This window comes from Scyliorhinus torazame, chromosome 9 (genome assembly GCF_047496885.1).
Source record: "Scyliorhinus torazame isolate Kashiwa2021f chromosome 9, sScyTor2.1, whole genome shotgun sequence".
Classification (NCBI taxonomy): domain Eukaryota; kingdom Metazoa; phylum Chordata; class Chondrichthyes; order Carcharhiniformes; family Scyliorhinidae; genus Scyliorhinus; species Scyliorhinus torazame.
In genome coordinates, this window is record NC_092715.1 from 184,372,382 (window position 1) to 184,387,027 (window position 14,646).

Sequence of the window (14,646 nt, forward strand, 5' to 3'; positions counted from 1 at the left end):
TCAAGAAAGCAAGGCAGATAGACTGACCTACATCGATATGGTGCCTTACACCACCTCAGTACATCCCAAAATGCTTTACAGTCAATGACATATTTTTTGGAATGTAGTTAGTGTTGTAAAGATTTTACTCTTTACATGATTCTGATATTCCGGTTTATCCATTTGATGATTATGTTTTCCTTGCCTGGAGGCACGGAAACTTTTTGTTCAGACCTGAGGAACTTTCACCAAATGGTACCAAATTTGAATGATTGAGCTAATGGAAGTTCATAGAAAGCAAAGGTAAAATTCTCAGTCGTACAGAGCATGAGGCCTTTTAGCTGTGGGTTAGAAGTGAAGTTAAGAAGACCCTGAGGCTAATCTCACATTAACCTAGCTCAGCAACTGTAAAATAAGTTCTCCCGCAGCCTTGTCATCATTGTGCACATTCTCTGCAAGTAACATTTTCTCCAATAAATCCTGAAACAAAGGCATCTCAGTGCCATTCTTCATAGAATCATTGGACGTGACTCTCCCAAACGGGAACAAAGTTCACTAACATTTAGCTGTGTGTTTCCCGGCACTCGCAATGTTGAGAAACACATGGCTAATCAATGCGGCTCGCATTGAATAAGGGACCTGAATGGGGAATGTGCGGCCGCACATAGCACTGTTTTGTACAGTGGTGAGCTCTGCTCTCCAGAACTCCCCATTGTAGCGAGAGATCGGGACTCCATTTTTAAATGGGGCCCTGATCTCTGAGGCCCCTGAAACAATCCCCGACCTCCTCTCCAGCCTGAACGCAATATGGGAAGCCCCTTGTTTACTCATAGATGCATTGTCATACACTTAGAATGGCAACCTGCTGGTACATTGAACTGCCATTGTCTGCTACTCTTTACCCTTGATATTACATCCTGCTCTTTGTGCCCCTTCTCCCTTAGGCCCAGGAGATGTTCCCAACCTTGCAACCTCACAGATTGAGCAGGAGAATGCATCGGAAGATGCAGTTTAACTTCCCACCTCCAACCACTCGGGGTCTCTTTCGAAGAAGCACTAAAATAGGTAAGAACACACTTGGGAAATGTATCAGGAGCTTGTAGAATGGTGATAATTAGTCCACATGCATTTGCATAACCCAGTAAAAATAATAATCCTTTTTGAATTGTCGGTGTGGTGTGCAGAAAATTTCCTTTGACAAATGGTGGCCCTCCAACATTAGTGGACATAATATCAATGTTAGTCTCAGCTGGATCCAGTTTCTAAGTGAATGCAGGGGGAAAAGGTTGGTTCAGCTAAAGGTCTCTTCCATGAGCTTGGCTAAGGAACACAGTCTGCCAGTAATTGTTGGAGTCCTCCTGCTTCCTTGCAATTCTCTTTGTTGCCAGTGTTTTCTCTTTTATCATGTTGATGGTCCTGATGTCACGGTGGCTTCATGTGTTATTTCCACTATAACATACAGCTAATCATTATCATATACTTTTTGGATTATATTAGAAGAAGCCACTGGATTATCCAGGCTTATTGCTTGAGAATTACAATGGTCTTTTTGATGAGGACTCTATGTTGAGCCATTTTTTATCTTCAAGCGTGAGTTCCTATGAGCAGCTGTGATCCAAGTGGCCAGGGATTAGCCCTTGTTATCAAACAGCCAGCTTGTTGTGCAGGAAGAAAGAGTGGGAGGATATAAGGAGAACTGCAAAATAAAAGCATCACAATGGCTGCCAAAAAAGTTGCCACAGAGCTTCATGATCGTGACGTAAATTAATGGAGTGGAAGCCCTTAAGGTTCATGACTGCAGTGGGATCATGTGAAAGAGCCAGCAGGGCAAGATGGATGCAGTAAGTATCCCTGGGTGGGTTACCCTCAGCCCGGGGCCGGGCTGGAGAATCCCCGCGACCGGCGCGAATCGGGCCACGCCGCCCTGATGCCTAGACGCAATTCACCACAGAGCGGAGAATCGGCGGCATGTCCCGGTGCCGCTAGTGGCCTCTCCCCCCCCCCCCCCGCCGATTCTTGGCCCGGGATGGGCCGAGCGGCCGTCGCAAAAAACCCGAGTCCTGACAGCGCCATTCACACCTGCTCTCAGCCAGCGGGACCTCAGCATGGAAGGGTCCGGGGGTGGCCTGTGGGGGAGGGAGGGGGGGTCGACCTTGAGGGGGGGCCTCCGTTGTGGTCTGGTCCGCGATCGGGGCCCACCGATCGGCGGGCCAGCCTCTCGGGCTGGGGGCCTCCTTTCTTCCGCGCCAGCCCCTTTAGCCCTACGCCATGTTGCGTCGGGGCTGGCGCAGAGAAGGGAGCCACTGCGCATGCACGCGTTGGCACCAGTGCCACTGCGCATGCGCGGACCCCAGTTGACGCCAGGATCAGCAGCTGGAGCGGCGTGAACTGCTCCAGTGCCGTGCTGGTGGCCCCCTGTAGGGGCCAGAATTGCTGATCCTGAGGTCATGTTGGCGCCGTCGAGAAACGAGACTGCGTTTCCGACGGCGTCAACACTTAGCCTCAGGATCAGAGAATCCCGCCCCTGTGTGAACTGCAGAACTCTAATCTGCTGTTTTCATGCTTCCATGGAAGTGATGAAGGTTTTTGCAACCTTGACATCCGTCACACAGTAATGCAAGGTTGAGCTGACTGATTGATGTCAATGATTCCCCTATGTTGCAGTCTGGAAGGAAGGAGGTGCAAAGAATCTCAGGGCTGCAGGGCCAATTACGGCACTGAGCAATGTTTCGTTAGTTGTGGCAGTTGGTTGCATTCTTTATGGCGGAGAAGGCATGGGTTTGTGCCAAACTGCCAACAGAATGAATGCCTCCTCATGGACTGCTCCTCTACGCACTACAGAACTGTAGCTTGTCCTAGGCCTACAAAATCGCTCTGGAAAGTAAGGATTCCTGCGAGCATGCTTCCTTCTATTTTCTTGCCCTTGCAAGAAGTTTAAAGTTAGCCAAAACCACAATAAGTCAGCAATAAAATGTCCCCCAAGTCCTTACAACATTTGAAATGAGAGTAAATAAGAGTCCCAGGAAGTTGGGCTGAAAATAGCCCTCGTCTGACCTGTGCTACTTTGAACAGGTTAAGTAGTGGCAGTGTTGATTGACTCGGAAATGGTTTTGGAAACTGATAACGTGCAGTTGATTCTTATTATCATAATCTAATAGCACTCATTTTCTACCTGGTGGGAGTGTTGGACATCTAAATCAGGTTCGACCTGAAATTTGGAACAGGAATAATTTCAGTGATAAGTCTGCATTTGTTTTCTCAATTTTAATTTCACTACCACCCATGCACAGTCAGAAGTAAATAGCTCCCCACCTTTCTTTTTTTTCAAATAAACTTAGAGTACCCAATTCATTTTTTCCTATTCAGGGACAATTTAGCGTGGCCAATCCACCTAGCCTGCACATCTTTGGGTTGTGGGGGCGAAACCCACGCAAACATGGGGAGAATGTGCAAACTCCACACGGACAGTGACCCAGAGCCGGGATCGAACTTGGGACTTCGCCGCCGTGAGGCAGCAGGGCTGATCCACTGCACCACCGTATTGCCCTTACCTTTCTAACCTCTTGGCCAGTGAATAATACTGTGGGAAGGTAAGTGAATCAGGGAAAATCATTTACGAAAGATAAAGCAAAATAAAAATATTGAGATGCCTGCCAGGTACAAAACTTACAGATAAAATGATGAAGTACCCAGGACCATATCACTGAGTCTCTTTTTGTATTGCCATGCTCTTGTGCAAGATTACATCAATTCCAATCGGCATATGTACACGATCAAGTAAGATAATACTGTGTATTTCACATGCTGGTCAACGTCACATGAGATTAAATCATATGCATGACATTTTGTTGACGGACAACTTCAGGAAAACAAATGTGCAAATGTGGAGTTTTGTATAAAATATATAACTATCTTGGTACTCAAAGGATATGCTGAAGTAAATAATCCAATTATGGAAGGCCGTTTCATTTTGGCTTCACCATAATATGAATTGGGGATTTACACCAGCAATGGCAGCCTTAGCTGGGATTCCAGTGAGCTTGCATTGCAAGAGGCTACAATGAGCCAAAGCTTTCAAAACCTGACAAGCAATTATTTTCCTCTTGGATTACATTGTGTTGCACAAATATGGGGCGTCATTCTCCGACCCCCCGCCGGGCTGGAGAATCGCCGGGGGCTGCCGTGAATCCCGCCCCCGCCGGTTGCCGAAGTCTCCGGTACCGGATATTCGGCGGGGGCGGGAATCGGGCCGCGCCGGTTGGCGGGCCCCCCCGCTGGATTCTCCGGCCCGGATGGGCCGAAGTCCCGCTGATAAATTGCATGTCCCGCCGGCGTGGATTAAACCAACTTTTGAACGGCGGGACAAGGCGGCGTGGGCGGGCTCCGAGGTCCTGGGGGGGGGGGGGGCGCGGGGCGATCTGACCACGGGGGGTGCCCCCACGGTGGCCTGGCCCGTGATCGGGGCCCACCGATCCGCGGGCGGGCCTGTGGCGTGGGGGCACTCTTTCCCTTCCGCCTCCGCCACGGTCTCCACCATAGCGGAGGCGGAAGAGACTCTCTCCACTGCGCATGCGCGGGAAACTTTCAGCGGCCGCTGACGCTCCCGCGCATGCACCACCCCGACATGTCATTTCCGCGCCAGCTGGCGGGGCAACAAAGGCCGTTTCCGCCATCTGGCGGGCCGTAAATCCCTCCGGCGCCGGCCTAGCCCCTCAATGTTGGGGCTCGACCCCCAAAGTTGCGGAGCATTCCGCACCTTTGGGGCGGCGCGATGCCCGTCTGATTGGCGCCGTTTTGGGCGCCAGTCGGCGGACATCGCGCTGTTTCGGGAGAATTTTGCCCATGATTTAAAAACTAGATCCATCAGCATGCAAGGGAAATTCAGGATCAGAATATTTCTTCTACAATAAAAACCTTTCTGACTCTGTCGCCACAGTAGGAAACTGCCTGTGCACATTGTCATGATAGGCACTCATGCACATAATGAGATACAGACAGGCAGTGACAGACATCCAGTACAGCCAATCAACACACAGGACAGAACACAACCAATCACCAGGCAGAACACTAGAGGGGGGTTTCCCACTATAAAACACACGAGGCATTAGCACTCTGCCTCTTTCCACTGGTGACAACTGTAGTGACAATCAGGGTGTATATATCAGTTAGCACCTTCTACACGTGACTCAGAGCTAGTCTGGTCTAGTTAGTTATAGTTAGCACACTTAGGTTAGTAGAGAGTCAACCCACAACAAGCTGTGTGCACTGCTCCAGAAGTTCAATAAAACGTATTGAACTAACGTCTAAGTTTGGTGTCTACTTTACAGTACAACTGTATCCAGTTGCAGTCCGTGTTACCCCAGGGTGAATAACACGACACACATGTTTCTACAATGGAAAGGCTAAGGTCTAAGCTAGGCCGCGGGATTCTCTGATCCTGAGACTATGATGCCAGGGCAGGATTCATGGACTACCACGACAGCAAAACTGGTGCGGCACCTGAACCGATTCAGCGAGTGTTGAGGGGCTAGCACCAGCACCATGTGGAACACAGTCGATTCAAATGAGAAATTGTGCTGGATTCACCAGATTCGCGATTGACATTCAGGAGGCCGACAAGCTGCAGCCTCAAATACGCACTTCAATCCCAACACACACCATCCCAGCCAACAAAATAGCACTGGTTGTCCTGGAGCGCGCCCATAAGGCTGATGGGTCGGTTGGGGCCAGAGGGCACCTAGGGGGTGGCCTGGGGGGACACCTTTATGACCCATGGCCCTAGGTTCACAGTGGGAAGTCAGCGGCTTGTGCAGATGCATGGCTGCCTTTCCACTGCAAAAATGGTGTTCCGTCCCCCCGACCCCAGAGCCCACCTCCCGCCCGCCCGCGCCCACCCCCCCCCCCCCCCCCCGGCTACTTGCCCTGGCTCTGGCAGAAGCCCCCCTGCCAGCAGCACAACAGTCAGAAAACTATGGCATGTTGGACACTGCATACCCTGTCTCTTCTCCTCAGCAGCCACGGCGCCTGTTTCACGATTTCTAAAAGAACAAGTGAAACTCACCGTTGGGAATTTGGCCCATTGGAGGCGGAGAATCGCAAGGGTCCTGGAGTATACCAGGTTGGGCCCGCTAATGATATGCCAACGGTGTTTACTGTACGTGCATTCTGGAATGCATTGATGCTGCTGTCGAGGCAACGGAGAATTGCGATTTGATGTGAAATCAGCGCCCGCCGTGATTTCTGCGTCAAAACCGATTCTCCATCCAATCGCAGCGGAAAGGCAGCCATGCAGCTGCGCATGCCGCTGACTGCCCACTGTGAACCTAGGGCCACGGGTCATATGGGTGTCCCCCCGGGCCACCCCCCTAGGTGCGCTCTGGCTCCAGCCTACCCATCAGCCCTATGGGCGCGCTCCAGCATAGCCAGTGCCATCTTGTTTCACAATTCCGGCGTGAACTGATGGAGAATCCCACCCAGGAAATGTCTTACTTTCCCAGAATTGTGACAGAAACCCAGGATCAGTAATTAGTTGGGAGGGAGGGTACAGAGAGAGGGGGAAAAGGGAATGTTCTCTGGGTTTCAAAAAATGATTCTTTGACATATCTATGAACTTAGAAATGATGAAATCTAGAATAAGAATATCTAATGAACATATATGCTTTATGTGAGGATGGAGATAGTCCATTTTTTATAGATTGGAATTGTAATAGCAACTTTTACACCTGAGTATCTGCAATCTGTCTCTGAACATATAAAAATTAAGGTTCCCATATGTGTACAGCACTTCTATTCCAGTATGTACAACCATACCAGCAGACATTTGTACAGCCTATACTTTGAAAAATGGCATATATAAACAAAATGACCCTTGTGGGTCAGTGTGAAAACTTTGAAGACATAATAAGAAATGGTCAAATTTAATTACGTATTTTACAGCAGCACCATGAAAGTATATTGACAATGAACCTGCACCCTGCAGCTGTAAAGGAACTTGCTAAGTTTAACCATTTCTGAATTATTGTTTTAGGAAATAAACCAATACATCATACAATATAGAAAAGTTCCACAGTCTACTTTTGCAACATATCTTAACCAGTTACAGCAATGGACTTTAGCTTGAATCCTTATGTAGTACTTTCTTACCTCATACTTCGATGATCTATTGGCCTATTTCCTGAAACAATAATTCAGGAAGGAAACTAAATGAATTGTACCCTAGTTTTGACCTAACTAAGAAAACGATCAGTCATGGAGTTTCAGGTCCTGACTTGTAAGGGACAATAAATTACTAAAAGCCTATATGGGCAAGGAGAAGAATGTTGCCACCATTTGGTAGTGACGTAACGATTGTGCTCCAAAATTTCTCGGTACATGATTCCAGCAGTTATAGTGGAAGTATACCTGCCTGTGCGCTTCAATGCTGATCCTGCCAGAGTTAACAGAGTTAAGCAGAGAGCACTTCATTTGCATGGAACAAGTGAAAACAACCACCTCCAAAGATTGACCTGACTGCGCCACGCTTAACTCCCCCTCCCCACAAACACCCAGAAATCCACCTAGTATATGATTTGGGAGAGGATGGGTGCTGGTTCCCACTGATTACTCTTAGCCTTGTCCTCTTCTGCTTCAACCAAATTGCTACTACTTCATGGTCCAGACCACATCCTTCACCAGGCCTCCATCAGTGTTGGCCATTTTCACCCTGGGGCTTCTTTTCCTGATATGGAAAGCTCACTCTCCACTTGTAAAGAGTTAATTTACATAAGCATAGAAAGCCAATTGAAGGCATGCGGCTCACCAACACAGAACACTAGCAAGCTTCCTACTGCCTCTTCAACTGGAATCAGTGGCGGACCTACATTTTTAGGGCCCTGAAGCTTGAACTGTTATGGGAGCCCCTTCGCAACCAGCAACGAGGTCTGGGTAACCACTGTTATCTTCTTCAATGGGGTTGTTCCACGACAGATCACCACAATTAAAAATAAAAAAATTTAACCTCTACATCTCAGATTTTGATTAAAATTGCTGTATTGGATTATTTCACATGTCAAAGTCACTGGTGTGAATAAAAATGTCCTATGCCTTATAGTTTTCGAGTTATGGGGGGATGAAAATTAGGGAAATGTTATATACATGCATGATGCATCATAGAATGATGAAAAAAAGAATAGAAAAGACTACAGTCAACATAATCTTTTATTTTAGATGCCTATGAGAATACATACTACATGAAGCACATTTTACAAAATACTCTTTTTTCTGTTTTTTCTAGCAACATATTCACGTACAGTTTTGTCATATGAGAGCTTCCTTGCAATGTCATTTTCTAGAGACAATATGCATGAAGAATTTAAGCGCTCTTCAGTCATGGTAGACCAAAATTTGTTCTTTATAAAGGATAGCTTTGAAAAATTCCTTTCTGCTTCACAGTTCGTGATAGGCATTGTCAAGTACAGCTTAAGCGCAGTAATAATATTGGGGAACACTTCAATTAGGTGTTGCTCACAAATAAGCTGAAGAACCTCTGCGCATTGCATTTTAGATGGCGTGTTTTCTTCTGTGTTTGGGATTTCCTAAGGTGCAAATAGTCTTTGAACTGATAACACCCGTTTACTAATTTGTGGTCAATATCATTTTTGTAATATGATATTTTAAGTTTAATACTGTCCTCATCAATTTCAGAATTGTTCACCAATTCTGGGAGGAACTTGAACCTTTTCACAATCTGCTCATGTGGATCAATCCTCTTGCATAACAGGATTATCAAGCAATCATTGAGTTGATATAGAACTTCTATCCTAAATTTGTCAGCTCCTCTCAAAGAAGCAATACCACTTGTTCCATCTGAAAATTTCCTTGTAACAATGTGTTTGAAAGCATCAGAATAACTTGAGGTGATATCTTGATACAAACCTTTTGCTTCTGATTCATAGTGTGCAATTCTATCGGCTGAATTTCCTCTGAGTTCTTTAACAAACGAAAGTAAAGATGATAGCAGAAGGTAACCTTCAAATACATCAAAACCAGGGTTTGGAGTTTCTTACTTGTTTTGTTGAAACGCTCCATCACTTCTCCCCAAACGACTGTTAAAATAACATATTCCAACTTTACCAACTTGTGGTATAAATTCTTTGCATTTCGTTTACATACAGGCTTCTCTTCTGAGTCTTCAAAAAGATGTTGAGAGTTTGTAAAATACCCATATATCCAGACTGCTTCATAGTGTGCAGACCATCTAGTTACACTTAAGCTCTTTAGAGAAAAATGTAGATTGCCCTGTATGTTTAAAATCCCCCATCTTCGTGGAGATCCAGAAAAGAAAACATACAGCTCCTGCAAAATGCCAAAATAGGCAACAACTTCAGGTACAGTAGACGCTGCCTTTTCTCCAACAAGGTTAAGTGAATGGGCTGCACATGGTACATAGTCTGCGTACCTGTTAATGTTTTTAAAGAGTGCTTACAGCCCTTTCTCCGAGCCCTTCATGTTAGATGCATTATCATAGGACTGACCACGGATATTTTCAAGTGAAAGCTTATGTTCACCCAGGACTTGTTGTATTTTGTTGAACAAGGTCGTGGATGAATGGTTTTCTATCGGTAAAAATCTCTCACAGGGGGCGAAATTCTCTGGTATCGGCGCAATGTCCGCCGACTGGCGCCCAAAATGGCGCAAATCAGTCGGGCATCGGGCTGCCCCAAATGTGCGGAATGCTCCGCATCTTTGGGGGCCGAGCCCCAACCTTAAGGGGCTCGGCCCGCGCCGGACGAATTTCCACCCCGCCAGCTGGCGGAAAAGGCCTTTGGTGCCCCGACAGCTGGCGCGGAAATGACATCTCCGGGCGGCGCATGCGCGGGAGCATTAGCGGCCGCTGACGTCATTCCCGCGCATGCGCAGTGGAGGGAGTCTCTTCCGCCTCTGCCATGGTGGAGACCGTGGCAAAGGAGGAAGGAAAACAGTGCCTCCACGGCACAGGCCCGCCCGCGGATCGGTGGGCCCCGATCGTGGGCCAGGCCACCGTGGGGGCACCCCCCGGGACCAGATCGCCCCGTGCCCCCTTGTTCCGCCAGGACCCCAGAGCCCGCCTGCGCCGTCTTGTCCCGCCGGTAAGGTAGGTGGTTTAATCGACGCCGGCGGGACAGGCATTTTAGCAGCGGGACTTCGGCCCATCCGGGCCGGAGAATCACGCGGGGGGGGCCCGCCAACCGGCGCGAATCCCGCTCCCGCCGAATATCCGGTGCCGGAGGATTCGGCAACCGGCGGGGGCAGGATTCACGCCAGCCCCCGGTGATTCTCCGACCTGGCGGGGGGTCGGAGAATCTCGCCCAGGGTTTTCCATTATTGCAATATCGAACCACAATTATCAGCTGGTCAACATGTGTCAGGTCAGGCATAGAGTCAACAATAATAGAGTAGTATTTGGTGTCTAGGTTGTTGATTTGATTCATAATTTCATCTTGCACATGTTTTCCCATGATTTCTATCAATTCTTCATGCACGGATTTGGATAGGTAAGTAGCATTTACTTTTTCATTTTTACATTTCTCGAGATGTTCATGTAAAAATGGGTCGAACTCTGCAATAACTTCAATGGCCTCCATGAAGTTTCCATTATTTGGTGAGCCCAACTTCTCCTCATGACCTCTAAATGCCAAACCTCTTTCACTTAAAAACTTTATAACAGCTACAACTCTTTTCAGTACTTCAAAATAGTACTGTATGGTTCTTCTCATCTGTTCTTCAAGTTGCTGATCCACAATATTTTTATTTGACTTTCTTGTTATCCAACACATTGCCCTCTTGGGCGACATTCTCCGACCCCCCGCCGGGTCGGAGAATCGCCGGGGGCTGGTGTGAATCCCGCCCCCGCCGGTTGCCGAAGTCTCCGGCACCGGAGATTCGGCGGGGGCGGGAATCGCGCCGCGCCGGTTGGCGGGCCCCCCCACTCGATTCTCCGGCCCGGATGGGTCGAAGTCCCGCCGATAAAATGCCTGTCCCGCCAGCGTAAATTGAACCACCTACCTTACCGGCGGGACAAGGCGGCGTGGGCGGGCTCCGGGGTCCTGGGGGGGGGGGGGGCGCGGGGTGATCTGGCCCCAGAGGGTGCCTCCACGGTGGCATGGCCCGCGATCGGGGCCCACCGATCCGCGGGCGTGCCTGTGGCGTGGGGGCACTCTTTCCCTTCCGCCTCCGCCACGGTCTCCACCATGGCGGAGGCAGAAGAGACTCCCTCCACTGCGCATGCGCGGGAAACTGTCAGCGGCCGCTGACGCTCCCTCGCATGCGCCGCCCCGATATGTCATTTCCGCGCCAGCTGGCGGGGCACCAAAGGCCTTTTCCGCCTGCTGGCGGGGCGGAAATTCCTCCGGCGTCGGCCTAGCCCCTCAATGTTGGGGCTCGGCCCCCAAAGATGCGGAGCATTCCGCACCTTTGGGGCGGCGCGATGCCCGTCTGATTGGCGCCATTTTGGGCGCCAGTCGGCGGACATCGCGCCGTTTCCGGAGAATTTCGCCCCATATGTTCCATGCTGTCTTCATGATTCTCCAGTGTTCTGAGTACATTCATCCAGTCAGAAAACCCACCTGTTGTAAGTGACGTTTGGCATTTAGAAAAGAGTTTGCAAACAAAACAGTATATACAGCCTTTGCTCTTTGAGTGAACTAACCAGGATCTCATCACAGTCTGGCCATTTTTCAATCTTTTTTCAAAATATTTGTTTGAGAAACTTCTGTTTTGCTCCTTGTAAAGCCTGCTTGATTCGGTATATACGTCATCTGTTTTTTTATTTTGAAAAAAACCTATGTTTTGCATTAAATAATTCTGTATGAAATCATTATCAACTGTTATGGGCTAGTTTTCGATGTCACTGTACTCTTTGAAATCACTGAATTTGCTTCCTGGTTCATGTTTCTGCTCAGGCTCTGCTTATAGAACATAGAACATTACAGCGCAGTACAGGCCCTTCGGCCCTCGATGTTGCGCCGACCTGTGAAACCACTTAATTTGTTCCACAGTACTTTCATGTTGACCACTGTGATCGTCATCTGTATCAAAAGCGTCAACAGTGGGTTGAATATTACTAGAAAGAGCTCCTACGGTTTGTGCACTATCACTGGCTTCAATGGTGTTTGCTTGGCTTGTTTCAACTGTAGGTGTTGACAAACTTGACACTGCAAAATAGTTGTGCTTTTGACATTTAGAAATTTCATCAGATCGCTTTTCATTGAGTTTGCGTTTTTGGTATCCACTTAAGTACTTTCGTGAACTCATTGTTATTCCTCTAGGGTCTTGACCTCTGTTAAAAAGGGAAAAAAATTACATTCGCCACTGCAGAACAGCCAACTTTACAACACCCCACCTTTACAACATCTGTGCTACTGACTCTCAAACTTTGGGATTGTTGAAATATATACAACAAAAAATTAATCAATTTGAGTCGTGCGTCTATTGTCGCATGCTTTGAAAGGGAAAAAAATTAGGTCTACTTTCTGAGAGGATTTTTTAAAAAACCCCTTCACAGAAAGTAAAGTGCCATTTTTTAAGATTTATAATAAATAAGCTAAATAGGCTAAACTAGGCTATGTTCAAGCTAGCCTACGCTAGGCGAGACTAAGTTAGGCAAGACTAGGCCACCAAAACTCATAGGCTAAGGTAATATAACACAATTTTACCATTATTTCAACACTTTTCATAATAAACACCTGTAATTTAACACAAAATCACCCTTTTATTACTTTTTCATAAATACTTGTAATGTAGTATTAGCCTAGGCTATGCGGTCGTAGCCTACCTTCCGTTCACCTCTTCATGAAAACAATAGGCTTAGGCTAATCTAACACTATTTCACCTTTATTACTTACCTTACTTTTCTCAATATAACATTTAGTTTTGAGTAGGGGTAATTAAAATATTGTATCCTTATGAACACTTTATTGAAAACAATTCTTGTCTATATCGCTATCACGAGTGCTATCACGTTGAAAATTCACGTTAGCTTTGTGATTGCCTTTTCAACGGCTCCCCTTTTTTGTTATGACATGTCACATACTGTTTGTACTTCTGTCATAAATGTTAATAGTGTTTTAAATTATTTATAATTATTTTATATTAAATATATTTAGAATGAAACATCCTTAATTTGAACGTTTTTTTGTTTACGGCTAGCCTACATGATACTTTAATAACCTTTTAATTTTTATTTTAACTATTATTTTGTATTGAATTACACTATATTATTAATATTATTATTTTTTTTAAACCCCTTCTCATACAGTAGACCCAAATTTTTTCAGCATTGTGGACTAAAGTCGCTTCTGGGGCCCCTCCGGGATTAGAGGCCCTGAAGCTTAAGCTTCATTAGTTCCATAGTAGATCCGCCCCTGACTGGAATCAACCAATCTTTTGGCAGGTTTGCTTACTCAATCATCTGCAACTGAGTGGGAGATTTCCCTACCCCAAGTGGCAAGATTCATTGATGAGCTCAGCTCACTAGTTAATCAATAGTATTATCCACACTGTCAGATTCATGGATTGGATTACCATTGAGCAGTAACTTGGTTCCAAACACCCATGAGTAGGCTAGACACGTTGGAAACTGAAGGGACCTTATTTAGCACCCCCACAGAAAGAAATGCACAAAGTGGTAATAAGAGACCCTCCAGATTTGAAAGAAACGCTGTATTGAATTTCTTTTAATGGGTTTGCATTACAAAATCCGCAGGTCAGTGACAATGTTCAGATATCATAAATGCCAACAATACCACTCAGTTAATTTATAGGGGTTGATTTTCCTCTTATTGCTCTGGTATAAAGGATTGTTTGGGTATAATCAGAGAGAGAAATCTGGCTGGTGTAACCATATATGCATAAAAACGCCCATCAAATTTTCTCTGTAAAATTAAATGGGCAGAAAATTAGAAGGTATCTGTTCCTCTTATGCAATTCTTTCCACCAATTTTAATCATCAAAATCAAAATTTGGTGTGTTGTAGTCTTTAACTCATTTTTATTTATAGTTTATACTTTTTGTCTAGTTATACTATGATTGCACTATGAGCTGCAGTGGTTATGTTGGATATGGGTGACACATACTACAAAGTAACCCTCTGATTAAATGAGTAGCATTGATGGATGGTTACACAGCCAACTGACAAGCTGCAGGGAATACAAAGGCCCAGAAACTGTATCATGATCGATGTGTATCAGTGCCAGGGGTCACCGTTTCAGTAGTCACTGTGATCTTAATGCTTTCAGAAGCTGAAGCTACTTGCCATTTATGTGGGGCTGCATTCTGACACAGAAGTGTCCCTGACATGAATCCAGAGGCTACTGCTATAATACGTCCCATGGTGCCAATGAAGGACATCTCCTTATGATGCCCACTCATCTGGGCAAGTTTAGAACAGCGAGTAGTTGTGAGGTCATAATTGCCTAGAACCGTTTCCCAATGGATTTGAAGCTGGCCCCAGCTGGATATGAGAGCTTGAAACTGTGAAGCGGGTGGGCATGAAATTGAACAGACGGGATTTACTCCGGGTTCCTGCCCGCCCCGACCACACAACGATTTCACACTGGGTTAAGCAAGGCCTCAGAAGAGAACCTTGCCCTTATCCAAATTGAGACCTTTAAGTACCCAATAAGGGACAGTTTCCACCCAGTCTCAATTTTT

The 14,646-nt window shown here is 46.5% G+C and overlaps 1 long non-coding RNA gene across 1 annotated transcript in view; it reads left to right on the forward strand.

Annotated features, from left to right (window-relative positions):
* The window catches only part of LOC140430050 (uncharacterized), a 116,313-nt gene that overhangs the window by 49,669 nt on the left and 51,998 nt on the right, over window positions 1-14,646 (forward strand). The window contains exon 2 of the long non-coding RNA XR_011949299.1: window positions 924-1,044. This is a non-coding gene — a long non-coding RNA (uncharacterized lncRNA). The remainder of the gene's footprint in view (window positions 1-923; window positions 1,045-14,646) is intronic.